At 39.5% G+C, this 26,359-nt stretch overlaps 1 protein-coding gene across 5 annotated transcripts in view; it reads left to right on the top strand.

The window, feature by feature from the left end:
* Positions 1-26,359, top strand: part of ANO4 (anoctamin 4) — a 491,252-nt gene that overhangs the window by 190,741 nt on the left and 274,152 nt on the right. The window lies entirely within an intron of this gene.

Here is a 26,359-nt window from a genome sequence, read left to right as displayed (position 1 = left end):
TTGGTGGTACAATGGTTAAGCATTCACCTGCTAACCAAAAGAAGGTCAGCAGTTTGAATCCACCAGCTGCTCCCTGGAAACCCTATGGGACTGTTCTGCTCTGTCCCATAGGATCACTATGAGTTGGAATTGACTCGATGGCAAAGGATTTTTTTTTTTAAATAAAGGAGTAAATCTGCAGCCTGAGCTCTTAACCAGTGCACCACCAGAGCTCCTAAATCTATATCCAAAACCAAACCCAGTGCCGTCAAGTCGATGCTGACTCATAGCGACCTCATAGGACAGAGTAGAACTGCCCCACGGAGTTTCCAAGGAGCACCTGGCGGATTTGAACTGCCGACCCTTTGGTTCGCAGCTTAACCACTACGCCACCAGGGTTTCCTTAAATCTATGTCAGGTGATGGTAAATGCAAAGAAGAAAAGTAAATCAAACTAAGAGGGCTATTTTCGGTAGGGTTGTCAGGGGAGGCCTCACTGATAAGACACATGAGCAGAGACCTCAAAAAGGTGAGGGAGCAAGTCAAGTAAATGTCCAGTAAAACCTGTGAAAGCTGGAACCTGTGTAAGGTAAAAACCTGCTAGAGAAGGAAAACTCAAATATTTTCCATTAATAGAGAGCTGTAGAAGGTGGCAAGGCTACCCCCTGTCAAAGGCAGAGAGCTTTAGAGACCTGGTAAAACAAGGCAGTCCCGTTGAATTCTGGTTCTCACAGGTTTCACTGTAGGTGCTCTAAGCAGAGGAAATTGTTTAAGCGCAGGGCCCTTAATGGGAGCATACTCAGTACGCTCAAAGAATATCAAGGCTAGTGTGGCTGGGGGTGTCCCTGGGTGGTACAGTTGGTTAACACACTTGGCTGCTACCCAAAAGGTCTGAGGTTCAAGTCCACCCAGAGGTGCCTTGGGAAAAAGTCTGATGATCTACTTCCAAAAAAATCAGCCATTGACAACTGTCTGGAGCACAGTTCTCCACAGTTTGATACACATGGCGTCAGTATGAATCAGAATCTACTCCATGGCAACTAGTGTCTTTTTAGTGTGGCTGGAGTGGAGTGAGTAAGTGGAAGAAGGCTGAAAATGAGGTCTGAAAGGGAATGGGCTCGGTCCAGGAACATTCTAGACCTTGTAAACCATTTTTGGTACTTAGATTTTTACTCTTAATGAAATGGGAGCCATTCCAGAGGTTTAAAGAGAGGAGTGACCTGATATGACTTGCTCTTTAAAAGGGTTGCTCTAGCTGTTGTATGAATAATTGATATCTAGGGGAAAACAACAAAGCAGAGGGAAAGCCATAGCATCTAGGGTCTCAGGTAGGAGCAGCCTGGCACGTGGGAGAAGCAGCAGTGAGGCCAGTGTGGCTGAAGAGGAGGGAGGGAGAGGCATATAAGGTCAGAGAACCTGGGAGATAGGTGGCAGGAGCTTTTAGGGAATTAATATTCTTTCACTTTCTTCCTTTCTTGTTTATTTAGTTCTTTTGTTCCTTCTTAAGTTAATTTTGTTAATTTATATTGTATGAGAAAATTGTTGACATTTTCAGTATTTGGCTGTGTATAATTTTACTTTAAACGTTTTCATCCATCTGTATCTATTGTGGATATATTTTCTCTTTTTGAAGTTTGTGGTTTCTTGTTTATAAACTTGTTAAAATCTGTTTTTAACATTGATAAGTGAAAAGACTTAATTTATTAAAAAACTTATTTTAGATCAATAAAAAAAAAGGATGGATGTATTACTTAGAATTGCATTCAGATGCATGTAACAAACCCTACTGTAGAGACTTAATCAAATAGAGCTCTGTTTTTCTTGTTATGGGAAGTCTGAGGTAGGCAAACCAAGACTAGTTAAGTAGCTCAAGGAAGGAAGGCATCAAGGATACAGACTTCTTCAGCCATCCTAAATGTGTACGCAGCTGTCTTCCTCATGTTTACAATATTGCTGCCTTCAAAAAAAAAAAAAATTTTTTTTTTTTTTTTCCTCCAGACATCAGGGTCTACATTCCAGATAGGAAGAATAAGAAAAAGGGCAGAGGGTAGCAGAGACTGACCCTTTTCGTTAGGAAACTAATCAGTTTCCTGGAACCTTCATATTGTAGGTGGTGTAGTGGTTAAGAGCTATAGCTGCTAACCAAAAGGTCAGCAGTTTGAGTCTACCAGGTGCTCCTAGGAAACACTATGGGGGAGTTCTACCCTACCCTTATAGGGTTGCTATGAGTCAGAATCGACTGGGTGGCAATGGGTTTTTTTGTTTTTTTTTTTTGCGGGCCATATTGTAGGCTTCGGATTACTTTATGGCCAGGACTAGGTCACATGACTGTCACTAGCTTCAGAGAAGTGTTTTATTTGGGCACATTGCTGCCTTTAACACAATCAACTTTTTCTTAGTAAGGAAAAGAAGATAATTGGGTAAGCAACTAACAATGCTTGCCACTGTGGAAATCCTATAGAGAAATGCATATGGACTTAAGTCTCAAAAGAAAAAAATATGTACATGGTATGGTCAATAAACATATGTAAAAATTTCAAAATATATAATATTCTAAGGTACAAATTAAAGCAATTCCTTGCTACTTTTGCCTATCAAATTGGCAATTTAAATAAAAATGATACTGCTCAAAGCAAGCAAGCCTAAAGTCAAGTGGCACTCTTGATACTGTTGGAGAAAGTATAACTTGGTAAAACTTTTCTGGAAGCAGTTTAATAATACAGTGATGTCTGTGTAAGGGCATACTGAGGGTTTGTTTTGTATTTCTCTGATGACTAGTGAAATTGAACACTTTTTCATAGATTTCTTGGCTATTTGAACTTCCTCTTTAGTGAGTTGCCTGTTCAGATTTCTTGTCCATTTTTCTACTTATCTGTAGTCTTTTTCTTATTGATTTGTTGAACTTTTTAAAATATATTTTCTGAATCCAGGCCATTTGTCTGGCATATATGCTGCAAACATATTCTTCCCCGTCAGAAACTTGCCTTGTCACTCTCTTAATGTTTTTTGATGAACCCTCCCCCCCAAAAAAAACCAAACCCCTTGCCGTCGAGTCAATTCCGACTCATAGTGACCCTATAGGACAGAGTAGAACCACCCCCCATAGAGTTTCCAAGGAGTGCCTGGTGGATTTGAACTGCTGCCCTTTTGGTTAGCCTCTATAGCACGTAAACACTACGCCACCAGGGTTTGATGAACAGGAGTTTTTTAATTTAATATTGTCTAATTTATTGATCTTTTCCTTTACCATTAGTACATTGTGTGTCCTGTTTAAGAAAACAATTTCTTACCCCAAGTGCATGAAGATATTTTCTAATATGATGTTCTGGAAGATTTTTTTTTTTTTCATATTTAGATGTAAAGCACCACTTATTGAGAAGGCTGTCCTCACTTCTGTTCCATTGGGTCCATTGATCAATCACTGCACCAGTTCTACTCTGTCTTAAATACTACAGTTTTTAAATGTGTTTTGATATTCAAGATTTAGTAATTATTTCCACATTTTTTTTCTGTGTTAGTTTGGAAGCTATAAAGTCCTAAAAATTACAGCATGATTCCTTGATTTCTTAAAATCTAATGCTAATTCAAAAAACAAAACAAAACCTGTTACCATCGAGTCCATTCTGACTTATAGCAACTGACCCTATAGGACAGAGTAGAACTGCCCCGTAGGGTTTCCAAGGAGCAGCTGGTGGATTTGAACTGCTGACCTTTTGGTTAGCAGCTGAGCTCTTAACCACTGTTAGAGAGCCCATAAATGTTTAACGTACTTATCAAAGGCTAAAAATAGTATCTCTATCTTCTTTACAACACAAGGATCTTGTTTTTCTTCAAGAAGGTCTTTTGCTTAGCCTGTTGAATTTATATATAAAACTCTAGAATAAACTTGTCATACAAAACCTGTTAGGATTGCATCTTGGAAAACAATTTGGGGAGAATTGATATTTTAACAATATTGAGACTTTCAATCTGTGGACATGGGATATCTCTGCAATAATTTAAGTCTACTTAGTTTTCTCAAGCATTTTTCCTGGTTTTCTTTATACAGGTATTGCGTATACATACATATGTGTATATATATACAATACCTGATAAATATATATATAGTATATAATATACATATTTAGGTTTAGTCTTAGGTATTTGATATTCTGATGCTGCTACAAATGGTATTTTCTTTAATTTTCTCTTTGTTGCTGGCTTTAGAAACAGTTGATTTTTAAAGTATTGACTTTACTGTCAACTCAATTATATAACTGAGTGTCTTATTAATTCTAATAATTTATTTGTAGATTCTCTTGGATTTTGTTTGAGCATAACCATATCATCTACAAATAATGGTAGTTTTGTTTCTTTTCTTACAACCTTATATCTTTATCTTTTATTGATTTTTGCTGTCTTACTACCCTAGTTAAAACCATGAATTCAGTGTTGAAATGGTGATAGCAGTCGTATGTGCAGTAATTCACCGTAAGTATGACGTTTGTTGCAGACTCTTTTTTGTAGATACCTTTCATCAGATTAAGGAAATTCTCTTCTCTTCCTAGTGCGCTCAGGGGTGATCCTATGATTTCTCTCCTTTATTCTGTTTACTTTGAATCCTTTTTATGTTAAAGGTTACATAAGAAGGCTGCAAGAATAGTGCAGTGTACTCCCATAAACCCTTCATTTAGATTCACTGATAGTTAACATTTGCCACATTTACTGTATCACACTTTATGTATTCCTATTTTTATTGTTACTACTATTTTTCTGAACCATTTGAGAGTCAGCTGCAAATATCATGACTTTGTAATCCTAAATACCTTCTAAAAACGAGTACATTCTCTTATAATCCACTGTAGAATTATCAAATCCAGGAACTGTAACATTGATACAACTCCGTTATCTAAGGTACAGTCCATATTCAAATTAACCCAATTGTCCCAATAATATCCTTTATAAAAATTTGTTTTTCCTGTCTAGGATTACACATTGCATTTAGTTGTTTTATTTATTTAGTCTCTTTTAATCTGGAAGAATTCCTCAGCCTTTTCTTGTCTTCCATTTACTGTGTGCTTTCTATTTTTCTTTCTTTTCTGTGTTCTTTTTTCCCCTTTCTTGCTTTATTTTGGTTTATGCATTTTCTTATTATTCCATTTTTTCCTTTGTTAGTTTGGAATCTATAAAGTTCTTTACCTTAGAAATCACACCTTATTCCTTTGATTTATTAAATTCTAACATTAATTGGAGTATCCAGAGATATTTAACATGTATGCTTATCAAAGGCTAATGATAGTATCTCTACCCTCTTCCAAAAAACACAAGGATCTCACTACTGCTTAACTACAATTTTTCTCTTCTATATATAATGTTATAATTGTTTAACATTTGACTTATACCTGCTTTCTGATTACTCCCAAATTAGCCATCATTGATATTTTATATAATCAAAAGTTTTATGTTGATTTATCAATATGATTGCTAGTCTTTTGCTTATTATTGTTTTTTGCATTCTTCCTTCTGCATTCTGTTTGGTTCTTAATAAGGAATACCCCTAGAGATGGCCCTATGGGTGGTAAAATCTCACTGTCTTATTTTCTTGGAAATGTTTGTTTTGCTTCATTCATGAATTATGATAGTGTCGCTGGGTATAAAATTCTAAAGTGCCACTTATTTTCCCTCAGTTTATTCAAAGATATTTTTGTAGAGGTTATTAGAAGGTATTTTTTCATTGCTTTCTGGCATCTTTTGTAGCCGATAATGTCTGTCAATCTAACTATTGATTCCTTGTTGATTATCTTTCTCTAGTTGTTTTAGATATTTTCTCTCTTTTTGAAGGGGTTTAGTTTTGTAGGTGCGCTCACTGTTTAAGTTTAGAATCACTAGAGACCCGTGTTTTCCTATTGTGAAATTTTTTTCTGTCATTGTTATTGTTGCTAGGTGCCGTTGAGTTGATTCTGACTCATAGTGACCCTGTGTACCACAAAACAAAACACTGACCGGCCTCCTCACAATCATTGTTATGCTTGAATCCATTGTTGCACCTACTGTGTCAATCCATCTTGTTGAGGGGCTTCCTCGTTTTCATTGGCCCTCTACTTTACCAAGCATGATGTCCATCTCCAGGAACTGATCCCCCTGATAATGTGTTCAATGTATGTAAGTTGTAGTTTCGCCATCCTTCCTTCTAAGGAACATTCTGGTTGTACTTCTTCCAAGACAGATTTGTTCATTCTTTTGGCAGTCCATGTTGCATTCAATATTCTTCACCAACACCACAATTCAAAGGCATCAGTTCTACTTTGGTTTTTCCTTATTCATTATCCAGCTTTGGGCATATAAGATGATTGAAAACACTATGGCTTGGGTCAGGCATACCTAGTCTTCAATGTGATATCTTTGCTTTTTAACTTTAAGAGGTCTTTTGCAGCAAATTTGCCCAATTCAATGCATCTTTTGATTTTTGTCATTAGTACCTTGAATATTGCCTCTGCACTATTCTCTCTACTTTCATTTTAGAACGTGTGTATACCTAGGGTTGAGTATTCTATCCTTCATATCTCTTAATCAGTCTTTCACATTTTTCATGTCTTCATTTTCCTGTGCTGCATTTTGCATAATTTTTTCCCAGGTCTGTCTGCCAGTTTATTAAGTCTCTCTGTAGTTTGTTTCTTTTTGGTTCTTTTTTAAAATAACCTTCCCCCACATCATAGAGTTATGTCCTGGTTCTTCTTTTTACTCATTTATTATATTAAATATAATTATTTTATAGCCTTATTCATTTTTTTTTTCAGTTCTTGGTGTACAAATTATTTTCTTTATTTTTGCCCACTTAATTTTCCTCATCATCGCCTCTTCCCTTACACAGTTTGTAGCTTTGCTTTGTAAGCACATCTTCTACAGTTTTTTTTTTCATGCTTTAAGTGAAAGTTTACAAATCAAGTCAGTCTCTCATACAAAATCTTATACACACCTTGCTGTTCTCCCCCTAATGAGACAGCATACTCCTTCTCTCCACCCTGTATTCCCCTGTCCATTCAGCCAGTTTCTTTCCCACTCTGCCTTCTCATCTCCCCTCCAGACAGGAGCTGCCCACATAGTCTCATGTGTCTACTTGAGCCAAGAAGCTCACTCCTCACCAGTACCATTTTCTATCTTACACTCCGGTCTAATCCCTGTCAGAAGAGTTGGCTTTGGGAATGGTTCCAGCCTTGGGCTAACAGAAGGTCTGGGGACCATGACCTCTGGGGTCCTGCTAGTCTCAGTCACACCATTAAGTCTGGTCTTTTTATGAGAATTTAAGGTCTACATCCCACGGCTCTTTTGCTCCCTCAGTGATTCTCTGCTGTGTTCCCTGTCAGAGCAGTCATCGGTTGTAGCCGGGGGCACCATCTAGTTCTTCTGGTCTCAGGCTGATGTAGTCTCTGATTTATGTGTCCCTTTCTATCTCTTGGGCTCATAATTACCTTGTATCTTTGGTGTTCTTCATTCTCCTTTGCTCAAGGTGGGTTGAGACCAATTGATGCATCTTAGATGGCCTCTTGCTAATGTTTAAGACCCCAGACACCACTCTTCAAAGTGGAATGCAGAATGTTTTCTTAATAGATTTTATTATACCAGTTGACCTAGATGTCCCCTGAAACCATGGTACCCAAACCCCCACCCCTGCTACTCTGGCCTTCGAAGCATTCCGTTTATTCAGGAAACTTCTTTGCTTTGGGTTTAGTCCAGCTGCGCTGACCTTTCCTGTATTGTTTGTTCTTTCCCTTCACCTAAAATAGTTTTGTCTACTATCTAATTGGTGAATACCCCTCATCCTTCCTCCCTACCCACTCTCATAACAATTAAAGAATATTTTCTTCTCTGTTCAAAGTATTTCTTGAATTCTTTAATAATGGTCTCATACAATATTTGTCCTTTTCAACTGACTGATTTCACTCAGCATAATGCCTTCCAGCTTCCTCCATGTTATAAAAGGTTTCACGGATTCATCGTTGTTCTTTATTGATGCATAATAGTCCATTGTGTGAATATACAATAATTTATTTACACATTCTTCCGCTGATGGGCACTTCGGTGGCTTCCATCTTTTTGCTACTGTAAACAGTGCTGCAGTGAACATGGGTGTGCACATATCTGTTTGTGTAAAGGCTCTTATTTCTCTAGGATATATCCTAAGGAGTAGGATTCCTGGATCGTATGGTAGTTCTATCTCTAGCTTTTTAAGGAAGCACCAAATCGATTTCCACAGTGGTTATAGCATTTTACATTCCCACCAGCAGTGTATAAGTGTTCCAGCCTCTCCACGACCTCTCCAATGTTTATTATTTTGTGTTTTTTGGTTTACCGCCAGCCTTATTGGAGTGAGATGGAATCTCATTGTAGTTTTGATTTGCATTTCTCTAATGCCTAATGATTGTGAGCATTTTCTCATGTATCTGTTAGCTACCTGAATGTCTTCTTTAGTGAAGTGCCTGTTCGTATCCTTTGTGCGTTTTTTAATTAGGTTATTTGTCTTTTTGTTGTTCAGTTTTTGCAGTATCGTGTAGATTTTAGAGATCGGACACTGATCGGAAATGTCATAGCTAAAAACTTTTTCCCAGTCTGTAGGTAATCTTTTTACTCTTTTGGTGAAGTCTTTGGATGAGCATAGGTGTTTGAATTTTAGGGGCTTCCAGTTATCTAGTTTCTCTTCTGGTGTTTGTGCATTGTTAGTAATGTTTTGTATACTGTCTATGCCATGTATTAGGGCTCCTAGCATTGTCCCTATTTTTTCTTCCATAATCTTTATCATTTTAGATTTTATATTTAGGTCTCTGATCCATTTTGAGCTCACTTTTGTGCATGCTGTGAGGTATGGGTCTTGTTTCATTTTTTTGCAGATGGATATCTGGTTATGCCAGCACCATTTGTTAAAGAGACTGTCTTTTCCTCATTTAAGTGACTTTGGGCCTTTGTAAAATATTGCCTGCTCGTATGTGGATGGATTTATGTCTGGATTCTCAGTTCTGTTCCATTGGTCTATGTATCTGTCATTGTACCAGTACCAGGCTGTTTTGACTACTGTGGTGGCATAATAGGTTCTAAAATCAGGTAAAGTAAGGCCTCCCACTTTGTTCTTCTTTTGCAGTAATGCTTTACTTATCCAGGAACTCTTTCCCTTCCATACAAAGTTGGTGATTTGTTTCTCCATCTCATTAAAAAATGTCGTTGGAATTTGTATCAGAATTGCATTGTACCTATAGATTGCTTTTGGTAGAATAGACATTTTTACAATGTTAAGTCTTCATACCCATGAGCAAGGTATGTTTTTCCACTTACGTAGGTCTCGTTTGGTTTCTTGCAGTAGTGTCTTGTAGTTTTCTTTGTATAGGTCTTTTATGTTTCTGGTAAGATTTATTCCTAAGTATTTTATCGTCTTGGGGGCTACTGTAAATGGTATTGATTTGGTGATTTCCTCTTTCATGTTCTTTTTGTTGGTGTAGAGGAATCCAAATGATTTTTTATGTTTATCGTGTATCCTGATACTCTGCTGAGCTCTTAGTTTCAGTAGTTTTCTTGGGGATTCTTTAGGGTTTTCTGTGTATAAGATCATGTCATCTGCAAATAGAGATATTTCTTCCTTACCAATCTAGCCTAATTGCTCTGGCTAGGACCTCCAACACAATGTTGAATAAGAGTGGTGATAAAGGGCATCCTTGTCTGGTTCCCGATCTCCAGCGGAATGCTTTCAGACTTTCCCCATTTAGAAGGATGTTGGCTGTTGGCTTTGTATAAATGCCCTTTTATTATGTTGAGGAATTTTCCTTCTATTCCTATTTTGCTGAGAGTTTTTTTCATGAATATGTGTTGAACTTTGTCAAATGCCTTTTTTGCATCAATTGATAAGATCATGTGGTTCTTGTCTTTTGTTTTATTTGTATGGTGGATTACACTGGTTGTTTTTCTAATGTTGAACCATCCCTGCATACCTAGTATGAATCCTACTTGGTCATGGTGAATTATTTTTTTCATATGATGTTGAATTCTATTGGCTAGAATTTTGTTGAGGATTTTTGCACCTAAGTTCATGAGGGATATAGGTCTGTAATTTTCTTTTTTGTGTGTGTCTTTACCTGGTTTTGGTATCAGGGATATGCTGACTTTATAGAATGAGTTTGTGAATATTCCATCCTGTTCTATGCTCTGAAATACCTTTAGTTTTAGTGGTGTTAACTCTTCTCTGAAAGTTTGGTAGAACTATGCAGTGAAGCCATCCTGGCCAAGGCTTTTTTTGGGGGGGGGGGGAGTTTTTAAATTACCTTTTCCATCCCTTGTTATGGATTTATTTAGTTGTTTTACCTCTGTTTGTGTTAGTTTAGGTATGTAGTGTGTTTCTAGAAATTCATCCATTTCTTCTAGGTTTTCAAATTTGTTAGAGTACAATTTTTCATAGTAATCTGATATGATTCTTTTAATTTCAGTTGGGTCTGTTGTGATATCGCCAATCTCATTTCTTATTGGGGTTATTTGCTTCCTCTCCTGTTTTTCTTTTGTCAGTTTGGCCAGTGGTTTATCAATCTTGTTAATTTTTTCAAAGAACCAGCTTTTGGTCCTGTTAACACTTTCAATTGTTTTTCTGTTTTCTATTTCATTTAATTCTGCTCTAATTTTTATCATTTGCTTTCTTCTGGTGCCTGAGGGTTTCTTTTGTTGCTCTCTTTCTATTTGTTCAAATTGTAGGGATAATTCTTTGACTTTGGCCCTTTCTTCTTTTTGTATGTGTACATTTGTTGCTATAAATTGACCTTTGAGCACTGGTTTAGCTGTGTCCCAAAGGTTCTGATAGGATGTGTTTTCATTCTCACTGGATTCTTTGAATTTTTTTATTCCATCCTTGATTTCTTCTATAACCCAGTCATTTTTGAATAGGGTATCATTCAGTTTCCAGGTGTTTGATTTCTTTTCTCTGGTTTTTCTATTATTGATTTCCGCTGTTATGGCCTTATGGTCAGAGAAGATGCTTTGTAATATTTCAATGTTTTCAATTCTGTTAAGGCTTGCTTTATGACTTTATATGTGGTTTATTCTAGAGAATGTTCCATGTATGCTGGAAAATAAAGTATACTTGGCTGCTGTTGGGTGGCGTATTCTGTTTATGTCTGTGAGGTCAAGTTGGTTGATGGTGGCATTTAGGTCTTCCGTGTCTTTATCAAGCTTCTTTCTGGATACTCTGTCCTCACCAAAAGTGGTGTGTTGAAGTTTCCTACTATTATTTCCACAGGAGTTTTGATTGTGGTGGTTATTTATGTGTGCATTAGAGGAGATGGCTTCCAGATGTCCTGGATTGTGCATGGATCCCTTCAGAGCCTATCTTGTTTGTTTCTAACTGACCTAGATCTTGGATCTGTTTTATTTAAATTTTTCAGCTCAAGATTCTCACTCCATGCAAATGTAATTTGGATTCTATGCTTACTCCTGATCAGGCTTAGGGCTTCCTTTCTCACAGGTGACTTCTGTTTTCCTCCCTCACAGTGTGTAACCAGCAAGATTCCTTGACACTTTCTTGGATGGCTAAGCAGATTTATTATCTAGTGCTCTTGTTATGGACTGGGTGACCTTTTGAGCTCTGGGGCTTCATGTTGGAAACTTAATAGCAGCTCACCATGCGTGGTCCCAAGCCCATTTCTTTTATCTTCTCATATGCTTTATTCCCTATGCTCCTAGGTTCTTATCTTAGTCTGAGTCCCATTTGGACTACAAGTGTGCCAATTTCTGCTTTCTGATCAGAAATTGAGTTCCTTTTTTGTTTCTATAGCTGGGGTTTGCATTTCTTATTTCAAGCTTGGCTCTGTTTCACTTTCTTTGTTGTACTTGTATTCATCATTTCTATGTGTGAATAATACCAGTTTGGTGCATTGTGTTTTTTTTTTTCTCCTTTATTTCTGCTTTTATCTTCATTAATTTCTTCTACTTTCTGTACTGAAAAATTTATATTTTTATTTATAAATTTTATTATAATTATTTACTAAAACAACTTTATGCTAACATTAGAGGAGATTCAGAAAGAATAAAATAATTTCGTCATGATCCCACATTTGGCATAGAATTGTCTATTTTTTTTTTTTATATACTTTAGATATTCTTCTAATCTTTACTGATAGGGCTTTGTAGTTGTAATCATGTCATCTATTTAATTTTGGTTTCTAATTCTCTTCCACTTCGCATTTTTCTATATTTCTAAGTAATCTTCAAATTACCATTTTTAAGGCTCTGTGATAGTCTCCTGAATTGCTGTGTTCTATTTTTATTATGCTTAGTGAGCTTTTTGTTTTTAGTTTTTCACTATATAAATCATTCTTCCCAGAAGATTTTTGCGTATGTAGTTTTTACATTATTTTCTATGGCCAAAATCTCAGGAAGGGAAATTAAAAATTCTTGTCCAGGCTTTTCCAGTTCGTCCTTGGAATGGCCTCTCTCTTTTTACAGCAATGCATTCACATACAAAAGCAAACAAATCATTTATTGAACATCTATTATGTTTGAAGTTCTGTGCATTTTTAATGCCTAATGACAACTGGGACCTCCTTCAAATTTCAAGGAACTTACAGGGAAGTCAGGGATACAGACATATTAACAGCTATTATAATATTAGGTCAAATGGAACACATGCTGCAGTCAAAATATATCCGAAGAGATGCTAGATACACAAAATGTGGTACATACATGCAGTGGAATATTATTCAGCCATAAAGAGAAAGTTCTGATACATGCTTCATCATGGATGAACCTTGAAAACATTAAGCTAAGTGACATAAGTCAGACACCAAAGGACAAATATTGAATGACCCCACTTGTATAAAATATCTAGAATAGATGAATACATAAAGACAAAATTTATTAGCAGTTACCAGAGGCTAGGGGGAGGGAGGAGTAGAGAAAGTTATTGCTTAAGGTATACTGAATTTCCATTTGGAATCATGAAAATCTTTTGGAAATTGTTAGTGATTATGGTTGTACAACATGGCGAATGTAATTGATATCATCAAATTGTACACTTAAAAATGGTTACAATGGCAAATGTTTTGTTATATATATTTTACACAATAATTAAAAAAAATCTAATCAAGGAAGGAATTTCACAGAAGTGAAATTGCAGTGCAGTCAGGGTTAGAAGAAAAAATGAGGTTTCTTTGGGCAAGAAGAGGCTGGAGGGCATTGCATGCTGAAAGAACAATATGGACAAAGAGCCAGAGGCATGAAAAAAAGTCTGCAGTTCATTTGGAGGGCATTGAAATTGATGGTGTGGCTAGAACATTGGGTGAAGAAAAGGAGTAGGTGGGGAAAGAAGCTGAAGAACAGTTGTTGCAAGATTGTAGAAGACCTTGAGTATTTTGTTAAAAGATTTTGGACACAATCAACCAGTTTTTCATTTCTGCCTCTAATTGCAAATACGGGCTTTAAAAAAGCATGCATTGTAGAATCATGGTACCCTATGATTCTTAGGTTGGAAAAGGACTTAGGCAACCATTCTCCTATTTTAGAGGTGAGAATTATTTGTATATGAGTTAAGGAACTTTACCAAGTTTACACTGACTGCTGGGAATATATCTGAGGGTAAATTATTCCTATGTAATCTCTTTCGGGAAATATTTATTGAGCATCTGTTCATGACTGTATACTAAGTGCTAGAAGAATTAAAGATGAATAAAATATACTGCCAGCTCTGAAGATAGACAAATCAATACTTGTAAACAGTGGGGTAGGAGCAATGATAGAGGTAGGTAGATGGTATTCCGAGAACACAGAAGTGGACAGCTCTTTCAACTTAGCAACATGGATAGTTGTGGAAGATAATGTCTACTTTGAGTCATGAAGGATGGTAGAAAGAAACCCATAGTGAGAGAAGAGTGTCCCAGGATGAGTAAAGGCGTGGGGGTGAGAAATAACATGGTAGATATAGGACCCAAAGCAGTTTTGTATTGTTGGAGAATTACATGTGAGGCAGAGAGTGCCGGGATATTTTAAAGCAGAGGTTAGATCATGTTTGCCATGGTAAGCAGTATGGGCTTTATCTTTTAGGACAGCAGAGAATCTTAAAATATTTAAGAAGGAAACTTGGCAGGACTTTTTGATTGATTGGGTGTGGGAGTGAGGCTGAAGGAAGAGATAAGCAAAATATGATTCTCAGTATCCTCTGGCTACAGGAATAAGCACCATGCAGAGTTTTCTTTCGTCTCTAGTTAGTTGAATTCATCTAGATTTAAGGTGGCAGTGGTTTTGTTTCAGTGGAGGCAGTTCATTGTGCTATCCTGTGACAACGGAGAAGCCGTTGTTGGGTGACAGTGGAGAAGCCTTTGTTGGGCATATGGAGACTCAAGTGTTCTTGAAATGCCTGTGAGGCATCCAGGTATATTTGGGAGGGGGTCACCAGCATCCCTGGGTGGTACAAATGGCTAATGCACTCAGCTGCTAACCCAAAAATTGGAGGTTTGAGTCCATCCAGAGATGCCTCGGTAGAAAGTCCTGATGATCTTCTGAAGAATCAGGCATTGAAACCTTTATGGCGCACACTTCTGCTCCGACACACATGGCGTCATCATGATTCAGAACAGACTCTACGGCAGCTGGTTTTGCCAGAGTCCATGCGTATTGTCAAGATTTTAATAGCCCCTCACTGTTGCTAAGACAACCACCCATCTGTCAGTTAGTCATACTGTGGTGAGTTGCATGTTGCTGTGATGCTGGAAGCTATGCAATGAGTATTTCAAATACCAGCAGGATCACTCATGGTGGACAGGTTTCAGTGGAGCTTCCAGACTGAGGCAGACTAGGAGAAAGTCTTGGTGATCCACTTCTGAAAATTAGCTGATGAAACCCGACGGATCACAACAGAAGGTTCTCCAGCAGAGTGTTGGAAGATGAGTCCCCAAAGTTGGAAGGCACTCAAAATACACAGTGGCCTCAACAATGGACTTGAGCATACGAACAGTTCTGAAGATGGGGCAGGACTGGGCAGTGTTTTGTTCTTTTGTACACAGAGTTGCTATGAGTGATAGCCAACTCTGTGGCTACTAACAACAATTGTAATTTTAAGAAGTTTGAGAATGTTAAAAATGTATTTATAAGGTTCAGAAAACCTTAAGTGAGCAGCCTCAAATAGACAACAGACAAAGCAGAACCAGAAGTTTTTATGTGTGGTGGATCTCCTCAGTACACAGCGACAGTAATGTTGAGGTTAGGTCTAGTCAGTTCCGACTCAGCCACCCTATGTACAACAAAACGAAACACTGCCTGGTCCTGCTGCATCCTCATAATCATTGTTATGCTTGAGCCCATTGTTGGCATCCACTGTGTCAATCCATCTTGTTGAGGGTCTTTCTCTTTTTCACTTACCCTCTACTTTACCAAACATGATGTCCTTTTTCAGGGACTGACCCACCTGATAACATGTCCAAAGTATGTGAGACAAAGTCTTGCCATCCTCACTTCCAAGAAGCATTCTGGCTGTACTTCTTTCAAGACAGATTTGTCCATTCTTTTGGCAGTCGATGATATATTCAATATTCTTCGCCAATACCATAATTCAAAGACATCAATTCTTTTTCTGTCTTCCTCATCCAATGTCCAGCCTTCACATGCATATGAGGTAACCTGACACCGTGGTTTGGGTCAGGTCAATAATTGTTATCCTTATCACTATTATTGACCTGACACCATCCATGGTTTGGGTCAGGTCAATAATAGTGGTAATGATAATAATTAATTTTTACAGGCCACTTACTATTTTCCATATATGATGTTAAATACTTTACATTCATGATTGTATTTATTCCTTACTGTAGCCCTTACATGGCAAATTTAAGGCACCGAAAATTTAATTACTTGCCCAAGGTCACTAATGATAATGCTGAGACTTGCCAACTCCAAAGCCCTCATTCATAAACTCCAGGGCATACGGTCTCCCTGCAAAGCTGGTGTGCACACAGGTGTGGTACCACATTGAGGTTTGCAGGGTTCTGTTGTCAAAATGATGGCATCATTGAATCATCCACGGGGAGTAAGGTTGAGTTCCCTATATCAGCTGTGTTTGAGGAGTGGTAGGATGTGGGATGAAAGACAGAAACTGGATTCTCTCTGAAGCTCTCTGAGTCTGTAGTAGAACTACAGTCTCCTGATGCCAAAATTACAAAATGTCCTATTTCACTGTTTTGCTTCTGAAAAAAATTTCTTACCAAACAGATTAATATGGAAAGATTAAATGAAACAAATTGAAGATAATATTAAAAGTCCCCATATGAAATACAAGGCATTAGAACCAGCATAAACCAAATGTGACCTTCTCTTAATTCCTTTGTATGGATATATGCATGAAAACATAATTTCTATTTTCCAGCGTACGAGAATTTGAGGTAGGGACTTTATGGGTTGGGAAAAGCAGTTTTGCAAGTAAGCTGATGAAAGCCCATGTAAATAATATTTTATATTTTTAAGGCTGTGATCTTTCAAAAGCATATCACCAGGCCTTTCTTCCAAGGTGCCTCTGCGGTACTTGAACCACCAACCTTTCAATTAGTATCATAGCACTTAATCATTTGTGCCATCCAGGAACTCCTACATTAAAACTATAGAAAAAAAAATTTTTTTTATATTAAATGCATCATTGACATTTTTTATATCTATATGGATGTGGTACTGCTTGGAAACTCTGTAGGGCAGTTCTACTCTGTCCTATAGGGTCGCTGTGAGTCAGAATTGATTCGACGGCAACTTGTTTTTTTTTTTTTTTTTTTTGATATATGGATGTGGACTGCATAATTAATTTCTACGTATCATCCCTTGGTGGTTAGAAACCTTATGCTCACTCATAGTTTAAAAAAGGTCCCTTTTAATTCCTTCCATTTTGTTACAGATAACTTGACATAAAATATCTTGTGCTTTGCTGCCTGGTTCTTCACTCAAATATTAAATGCCTGTGTGAGTTAGAATTAGTTTAAGATTTAGTTTCCTCTCGCCTTTCAGATATGAAGTTGAGTTAGAGGAATTGGGGTCCATTTTTCCTCAGCTTCCTGTTTCTTGCTAGTAGCTTCACTTCAGACACCACTACTCCTCTGCCATCTGCCTTGCTTCCTTTTTCTGTTTCCACCCCCAGGTCCCAATTACTCGAAACAGCAGTGACTCAAGCATATATTGGAAGCAAGATCCCACAGCTGCCAAGTAGGTACAGGAAACTGTCACATACTAGATTTTCACAAAAGGAGTCATTGTGCGTCTGTATTTTCATCTCCCAGAGAAGGACAGAAGAAACACTCAAGGAAAGTTGAGCCTTAGGATAGAAAGTAGCCAAAGGACATATTCAGGAATAGCACTTTCAAACTCCCAATTCTTTTACACCTTTGTGGTCATCTTTAGGGCTGGTCACAAATATTTATCTCCTATGGGACACCTGGTACGGTTGTTCTCCCCCCCTCCACTGAACTCAGATATGGCCATGTGGTTTGTTCTAGTCAATTAAATGCGAGTGGCAGTGACAGGTGTCACTTCTGAGCTGAAGCTTTGAGAACCTGTTTTCTAATTTCCAACATTAACTGCTCTGTCAACTTGATTCTCTGCATTATGATGTGAACAGAGTCCCCCAGATGACTTACAATGGATATGTAACATGAGCAAGAAGTAATATCTTTGTTGTTTTAAGTCACTGAGATTTGGGGGTGGTTTGTTACTGTAACATAGCCTAGTCCTTTATCTAGATTAAAACCTTAGTCATTTATCTAAGTAACTAATATGCTTCTAGCATCTTAAAAAACCCCAAACCAAACCATTTGCTGTTGAGTCAGGTCTGACTCATAGTGACCCTATCAGACAGAACCGCCCCATAGGGTTTCCAAGGAGCATCTGCTGGATTTGAACTGCCAACCTTTTGGTTAGCAGCCGTAGCTCTTAACCATTACACTGCCAGGTTTTCTAGCATGTTAGGCCCAGAAAAATGTATAACAGATGCAAAGCTTAGAACACCTTCAATGCATAGATGAAAGATGATCTGAAGAGTTAAAATTTGTAAGTATTTTTAGCCATGTAAACCAGAGACTCCATCAACCTGAAACCAGAAGAACTATATGATGCCTGGCTACCACCGGTCACTGCCCTGACAGGAAACACAACAGAGAATCACTGATGAAGCAGGAGAACAGTGGGATGCAGACCTTGAATTCTCATAAAAAGAGCAGGTTTAATGGTCTGACTGAGACCAGAGAGACCCTGATGGTCATGGTCCCCAGACCCTTTAATAGCCCAGGATTGGAACCATTCTAGAAACCAACTCTACAGACAGGGATTGGCCTGGACTATAAGATAGACAATGATGCTGGTCAGGAGTGAACTTCGTGGCTCAAGAAGACACATGAGACTATGTGGGAAGCTCCTGTCTGGTGGCAAGATGAGAAAGAAGAGGGGTACAGGAGCTGGTTGAATGCACACGGGGACTATAAGGTGGAGAGGAGGAATGTGCTATTTCATTAAGGAGAGAGCAGCTGGAAGTACATGGTGGTGTGTGTATGGCTTTTTGCATGAGAGACTGACTTGATTTGTAAACTTTCATCTAAAGCATGATAAATAAATTTTGAAAATTTTTTTCAAGTATTTTTAAGACATCTCATTCCAAGAGAATGCCTTTTTCCTGCATCGCAGTATAGCGCTTAGCCTATTGAACAGATTTGCTACTGCTCCAGAGGTTCTTTGACATTAAGGATGATGTCTTATTCTTCTTTTACCCTGGGCACCTAGCATTGTGTGTGGCATTTAGTGGGCACTTAATAATGTCAGTTAGATTAATGAAGGACCAGAAAATTGCCTGGCACGTAATAGATGGTCAGTAAATATTAGGTGCTAAATATCTTACTATGTGTGGCTGCACAAAGTGAGTGCATGGCTGACATTTTACCTCCTTAGCAGCTCTTCAGCTAATTTTCTAGGCACAAAGAAGCAGTTTCTCAAGTTGTATTTTTCCTGGCAGCAGGGCTTTAAAGCCTTAAAGAAGTATCATCAACGCAGCTTTGGCCTGAGGGATGATGTATCTGCATATAGACTGGTTTGGAGACGGATGCTGAGCTTGCACCCGACCACTTTCCACTGGGCATTATAATGAGAGGAAATTCTGATGCTAGAACTTGGCTAGCGCACACTGATTGATTTCAGTGTTTGTTATTTCACCAGGGATTGCAAGGAATTTTATTTGGTTCAAAAAGTGCTTACTGCCTGTTATTCTACAGGTGTGTGTGTGCTGTCCTTGGTCCAGTGAAAGCTCGTCTGCATCAGTCCGCTCAGCAGCCCTATCGTATTTGTTTCTTCCCAGAAAGGGTTGCAGGCATTTGGAAGCACTGACATAACAAGGCTGTCATGATCAGATCCCCGTTCACCTAAACGAAAAAAAAAAAAAAGCAAACCTGTTGCCATCAAGTCAATTCCAACTCATAGCGACCCTGTAGTAACCTTATAGGACAGAGTAGAACTGCCCTACATGGTTTCCAAAGCTATAGTCTTTCAGGAAGCAGACTGGCACTTCTTTCTCCCATGGAGCAGCTAGTAGGTTCAACCCCTGACATTTTGGTTAGCAGCCGAGAGCTTAACCACTGTGCTACCAGGGCTCCTTCCTGCTCCCTGCCTCTCCATAAAACCAGTTTCCATCAGGTTGATTCCAACTCGTGGCAACCCCATGTGTCTCAGAGTGGGGCTGTGCCCCGTCAGGTTTTCAATGGCTGATTTTTCTAAAGTTGATCACTAAGGCTTTCTTCCAAGGAGTCTCTGGATGGACTCAAACCTGCACCTCCATAACCATCTCCATATTCCTCCTAAATTCAGTTTCCCTAAATGGAGCATGGAGCTCTGGTGGCACAGTGGTTAAGCACTCAGCTGCTAACTAAAAGTTTGGTGGTTCTAACTCACCAGCCGCTCCTCAGGAGAAAGATGTGAACAATCTGCTTCTGTAAAGACTACAACATTGGAAACCCTGTGGGGACAGTTCTGCTCAGTCCTGTGGGGTCACTGTGAGTCAGAATAAACTTGATGGCAGTGGGCGTGGTTTGGTAAATGGAGCATACTCTCCCACGTCTCTGTCCTTTCTCTGAGTAGTATCTCCAGTGTCGGAAAAGCCTTCCCTGGGTTCGTTTGTTCTCAAATATTGGTGGTGCAGTGGTTAAGAGCTACGACTGCTAACCAAAAGGTCAGCAGTTCGAATCTGCCAGCTGTTTCTTGGAAACGCTATGGGGGCAGTTCTACTCTGTCCTATAGGGTTGCTATGAGTCAGAATCAACTTGATGGCAACAGGTTAGTATATACCAGCATTGTTCTAAGCCTCATGAGTACAGCTGTCTTGGAACTTACATTCTCTTGGAAAAGAAATATGATAAATAAGTACATATATAGTACACTAGGTAGCTGTAAGCTCTGTGATGGAGAGGGGAAGGGGGTTGTGATTGTGCTGGTGGCAGTGTTGCTGATTTATATAGCATTGCAGGAAATAGAAGGCTTAACTGACTAGATGCTATTTGAATAGAGAGCAGACACCTGAAGGAAGTGAGGAAGCAAGCCATGAGCACATGGAGGAGAGGCTGGAAGGGTTTCTAGCAGAGGAAACAGCAGATACAAAGGCCCTGAGGCAGGGCTATACATGGAAAGGTGAAATAAGAGGAAGGAAGCCAGAGTTAGTGAGAATGGGGGTGGGTTGGGAGTAGTTGTACAGATCACGTAGGGCTTTGTCATCAGTGTTATTTGATTTTTAGCCTGAGTAAACTGAGAAGCTACTGGGAGTTTTTGAGCAGAGTTGTGTCTTAAAACAATCTGGCCAATATTTTGAGAACAGACTGCAGGGTGGCTACAGCAGAAAAAGGGTGACCAGCTAGGAATGTGTTAGAATAATCCAGGCATGAGAAGGCATTAATCTTCAATACTCAGGTCAAGTTTCCCTCTACTGGGAAACCTCTCCTAACTCCCTAGTCTGAGCTGGATGTACCTCTTCTGAGCTCGTATATCAAACTTACTCTCAAAATGGAGGCATGTAGTTGAGTCTACTTATACCTAGAGGCGGCTGAACTGAGAGTTCTTTGAATTAATTTCCATGTAGAATACATGGATAATTAAAAGATAAGTGATAAAAATGGGCTAATCTAAAGTCTGCATGTATATTATGTTATTAAAACTTCCCACTAACTGCACCAGTTGTTTAGAACCTTCACTGTCATGGATTGAATTGTGCCCCCCCAAAATATGTGTATCAATTTGGTTAGGCCATGATTCCCAGTATTGTGTGATTGTCCACCATTTTGTCATCTGATGTGATTTTCCTATGTGTTGTAAATCCTACTTCTATGAAGTTAATGAGATGGGATAGGCAGCAGTTATGTTAATGAGGCAGGACTCAATCTACAAGATTGGATTGTGTTTTGAGCCAATCTCTTTTGAGATATGAAAGAGAGAAGTGAGCAGAGAGACAGGGGGAGCTCATACCACCACGAGAGCCGTACCAGGAACAAAGCGCATTCTTTGGATCTGGGATTCCTACACGGAGAAGCTCCTAGTCCAGGGCAAGATTGATGACAAGGACCTTCCTCCAGAGCTGGCAGAGAAAACCTTCCCTTGGAGCTGACCTCATGAATTCAGACTTCGACCCTACTAGACTGTGAGAGAGTAAACTTCTCTTTGTTAAAACCATCTACTTATAGCCCCACTAGATAACTAAGACACTTCACTAAGAAAAAGATTTTGGAGGGAGGAATATTTTGATAAAATTTAGAATTTTCAGTGAATGCTAATAATATAAAGCAGACTGGCTTATATTTAGTCTGCTTATGATTGTTTTAAAATTCTTTACAATCTACCTTCTTAATACCTGTACCCAGCATGGACTGTCCCCACCATCCAGTCCTTGGTACTGATAGTAAGAACGTTTTTTATTGCAGGCAATGGAGCTCCCAAATCAAATTATCCTGAGCCAAAGAAAAGTCCAGAGGAATATCTAGCTTTAAGCATCGATTGATCCAGGGGGCTCAGATACTGTCATCAGACCTCTTCCCTGTCATTCCCATCTGTTTTCCCCTGTGGGCTTACTTCTCTGCCAAGCTGTCCACACTTAGTTGCAAGACAGTGGCTCCAGCCATCTGGATGTCTTGCTCTAGGCCACTGTAGCCAAAGTCCCCAGATATGACTGTAATAATGTCTTGTGCCTATTCTTGAATCAACACAGTGGCCAAGGTGATGTGATACTCTAATTCCCCCTTTCGGAGCTGGGAATGGGTAGGTCTACTTCACCTGAATCACATGAAAGTAGAGTAGGGGAGGGCATGTCCCCAAGAAGAAATAGGGGCTGTAAGCAGAAGAAGAGGTAATAAATATTGGGTAGTCAAGCAACAACCATTTACTACAGGCAATCATTTATCATTTCTGTTGAGAATTCTGCCCTAGAGGTGGTCCCTTGGTGGATCAGGTACACAGAGGCGAAGTTCTCACCCTAAATCGATTGCCACTACAGCTTCCTCTTCTTTTAGGCTTCACCCTCACACAGACACATACACATGTGCACCCCCCACACAGATACCTTTAATGATAAGCCCTGTTTTTTCCTCAAGGACATTAATGGAGCCTATCTTTTTATCGTATGTGTGTGTGTGTGTGTTCAGAAAAAACAAAAAACGCCTCACAAAACTTGCGTTTTATTTCACCCTATTGATACAATGTAAATCTGGGTCTCAGCAGAAAACAGATGGAAGTTTCAAATTAGGATAATTTGAGATTGTAATAAAGAGACCATTTGCAAAGTTGTGGGCAGGATGTAAAGAAACCACAGGGACAGTGCAAACACCCTGGGGCTGGTACTTCCCCATTGGCAGAACCCAACCAGAAGTCAGAGTGAAGGGAGGCCCACTGAGGTAGTCCATTGTGGTCAGCCCCTTGGGCCATAGGGCAAAGAGGAAAAGGGTGGAAGGAAAATCTGGAGGGACAATGAGTGACATCCAGCATAGTTCACTTCTTTTGCTCTTCAGTAAATGCACATTGTTTTACCTAAATGAAAAGTTCCTTTTGCCTTCACAGGGAACACAAAAAGTCCCATCAGCTATGATATCACTGTGGAATAATGTCAATTCATTCATACCCTCTCCTGAAACTAGAGGCAAGGGAGAAAAGGAACGATATAAAGCATAGTTGCTGTGGCTCTTGATTTTGTAGCACAAGGTGTCTTCTACATCACCCATTCCGTGTTCCCTTTACTTCCTCCAGCTCCTCAGCTAGATGGGCTGGGTAGTGGTGCCTCAAACCTTTATTCACGCAGAATCTCAATCCTTGATGGCTACTTCTTTAATGAGTTGCTTTAGTATTTCCTGACTCCAAGCACAGTCCTCTGTGTTGTATCAGAAGCCTCTCCTGTTCCTCCCTGGTATTTGGGATCAGTCAGTGACTTCTGCACTGCCTGTTAAAGAGCTCGGCTGCTGACCAAAAAGTCGGCAGTTCTAATCCACCAGCCACTCCTTGAAAACACTATGGGGCAGTTTTACTCTGTCCTAGAGGGCTACTCTGAGTCACAATTGATTCAACAGCAATGGATTTGGTTTTCGTTGTTGTTGGTTTAATTATACAGGAGCAATCTTAGCTTCAAATTCAATAAAACTATGGCTGTGTTTCCTGATAAGAGCATTCCTCCCTTGGGCACTAGGACTTCCAAGGTCAGGTAGTCAAAGTCATGGGGATGAGAAAAATTCTACAAGTAGGTTATTAGATGTTAGGATTAGAATTAGGATAGGAACACTCCTACCTCTCCTCTTTGTTCCTGGACCTGTGCATTCCTGCTGAGGAGGAGACATGTTATGTAAATTTCTGTTTTAAGACATATACTACATCCTTGGGACAGTACCCCAACATTACAGAAGTTGTCGCCTAGCCGCCACTGTAACTGAGCCTTTGTCAGCCATTCCCCCATTTGTCAAGTTTCTAGGAAATGGGAAACATGGTAAGACCAGTGATTTCTTGGACCTGAGTTTAGTGGTATGCTTCTTTTGTGTTAAAATATATTCCCTGAACAGAAGCAATGTTTGAGTAAGATACCGTAGGAAATGGATAAGGCATCTGTAAGCTCATGAATAGTGGTGCTGGCAGAAATACTGTGGGCAGAGAAGGCAAATCCATACCTGGAATATATGTCTCTGTGAGCACAAAGCCCTACGTTCTCCATCATGAAAGGAGTCCAATATAATCAATTTGCTGCCAGATGATGAGCTGTTTTCTCCTGGGAAGTGATATCCTTTCCTATCAGTGACTTGGCATTTTGAACTCCGCTGCTAGCCAGTTGGGTACTCAGCAATAGCAGTAAGAAGAAAACTATGTTGTTGAGCCTATGTATAACTTTTATCCCAGCTCCATGGCCATTTTGAGCCATTGAGCAAGCACCAGAGTGGCTAGGAAAAGTGGCTCTTAGCATCCCTAGGATGGGGAATCTTGTCCGGGTAATTACCTGGAGTTGCTAACACACAGGGGACAGCCATCACAAAGCCTTCCAAGAATACTTGTCCCCCTACCCATCAATTTTGGTGAAGTATAAGATTTGTGCTTAGGGAGTGGCTGTTGCTCATGATAAATCCGCTATAACACCCTGTCTCTCTGAGACTTCAAACTCGCTCTACAGCAGGCTCAGCAAACTTTTTCTGTAAAGGACCAGATAGTAAATGTTTTAAGTTTTGTGAGCCAAGAGGTAAAATTGGGAACTCTTCTTGCTAAAAGGCTAATCTTTTTTATTATTTTTTTTTAACATTTTGCATTTTTAAAAATGTAAAAACCATTCTTATTTCATGGGCCATACAAAAACAGATACCAGGCCAGATTTGGCCTGTGGGCATAGTTTGCAAATCCCTGATCTGCAGGATGCCGGGGAAGTTCTACCAATTTGCCCTCATAAACTATAGGCCACTTTTGAGTCCAGGCTTTAATTAGCTGATTTGGCAATTACTGATGCCACTCCTTGGTGCTCAAGCTAACTAATTAAATCCTAGGTCCAGGGTGAGTGCATCCCTGTCAAAGAATTCAGCCAGATAAAGCCTTATGTTTTGCCTTCCTTAGTCCAATGCCCTTGGAAACTCATACCTGTTCTCCTGACTCCGGCTAATACAGATTGATTAGGTTCTGTAAATTTTACTGTATGTAGGCTGTCTCACACTTGTCCCTCTAGATTTTGTTGGAATATATAACCTTAGGCATAGACCTAGAGGCAATGAGATGTGGTCAGAGAGAGTCCTAGGTGAGTAACCCACTAACAGATTATTATGCAGGAAGAAGCTATTTTTCTTAGGGAAGAGTATGTGTCCCCATAGGCAAGAGGATTTTAAAAATTCAAAGTTTTCAGCTTTGTCTTTATCTGCCTGTCATGGATTGAGTTGTGTCTCCCCAAAATATGTGTCAACTTGTCTAGGTCATGGTTCCCAGTATTGTGTGGTTGTCCTCCATTTTGTGATTTTCCTATGTGTTATAAATCATAGTCTCCACCTGTGGTTAAAGAAGATTAGGGTGGGATATAACACCCTTGCTCAGGTCACATCCCTGATCCAATGTAAAGGGAGTTTCACTGGGGTGCGGCCTGCACCACCTTCTGTCTTACAAGAAATAAGAGGAAAGGGAAGCAAGCAGAGAGTTGGAGACCTTATACCACCAAGAAAGCAGCACTGGGAGCAGAGCACATCCTTTGGACCCGAGATTCCTGTGCAGAGAAGCTCCTAGACTATAGGAAGATCAATGACAAGGACCTTCCCAAAGCCTTCCGCCGGAGCTGATGCCCTGGATTTGGACTTCTAGCCTACTAGACTGTGAAAGCATAATCTTCTGTTTGTTGAAGCCATCCACTTGTGATATTTCTGTTATAGCAGCACTAGATGACTAAGACACTGCCCAGATGATGCTATCACATTGACCAGGGTCGCACTCCCTTCCCACCAGTGCCTTACGTTAATATCATACACCTGGTGAGTTGACCATGTATGTAATTGGTGCAGCTTTCACCATCAGGCTCTAGGCTTGGTCCTCAGTCGTATCTGCCCTGCGACTTTGGATGATGAAGGATTGCCACGGTTATATAAGTGGCCATGGGGACCTTCTGATTTATCCATGTATGCTCTCAATTGCGTATTCACAGATTTCAATTTCTTATTTTCCTTTTCATGGCTTCTGGGGCTGTGAGAAGAAGCTAGGTGACTCCACAATCTTTATAATCACTACTGTCACCATAGCGATTGAGTGGCTCACCCCCTGGATCTCCTAGCACCTTTCCTTCTACCTGCATTTCATCCCATGCCACCACTGGTAACATCCTGAGTAACTGTGATGTCGCTACTTACCCTGGTTCATTTGTCTTGCATTCATTTCCTCCTGGCAAGGAGGTTCTGCCTGCA

The sequence above is a fragment of the Loxodonta africana genome, chromosome 4 (assembly GCF_030014295.1).
Source record: "Loxodonta africana isolate mLoxAfr1 chromosome 4, mLoxAfr1.hap2, whole genome shotgun sequence".
NCBI classification, from domain to species: domain Eukaryota; kingdom Metazoa; phylum Chordata; class Mammalia; order Proboscidea; family Elephantidae; genus Loxodonta; species Loxodonta africana.
The sequence above is the reverse complement of the archived record's forward strand: the minus strand, read 5'-3'. Positions and strand labels throughout refer to the sequence as shown.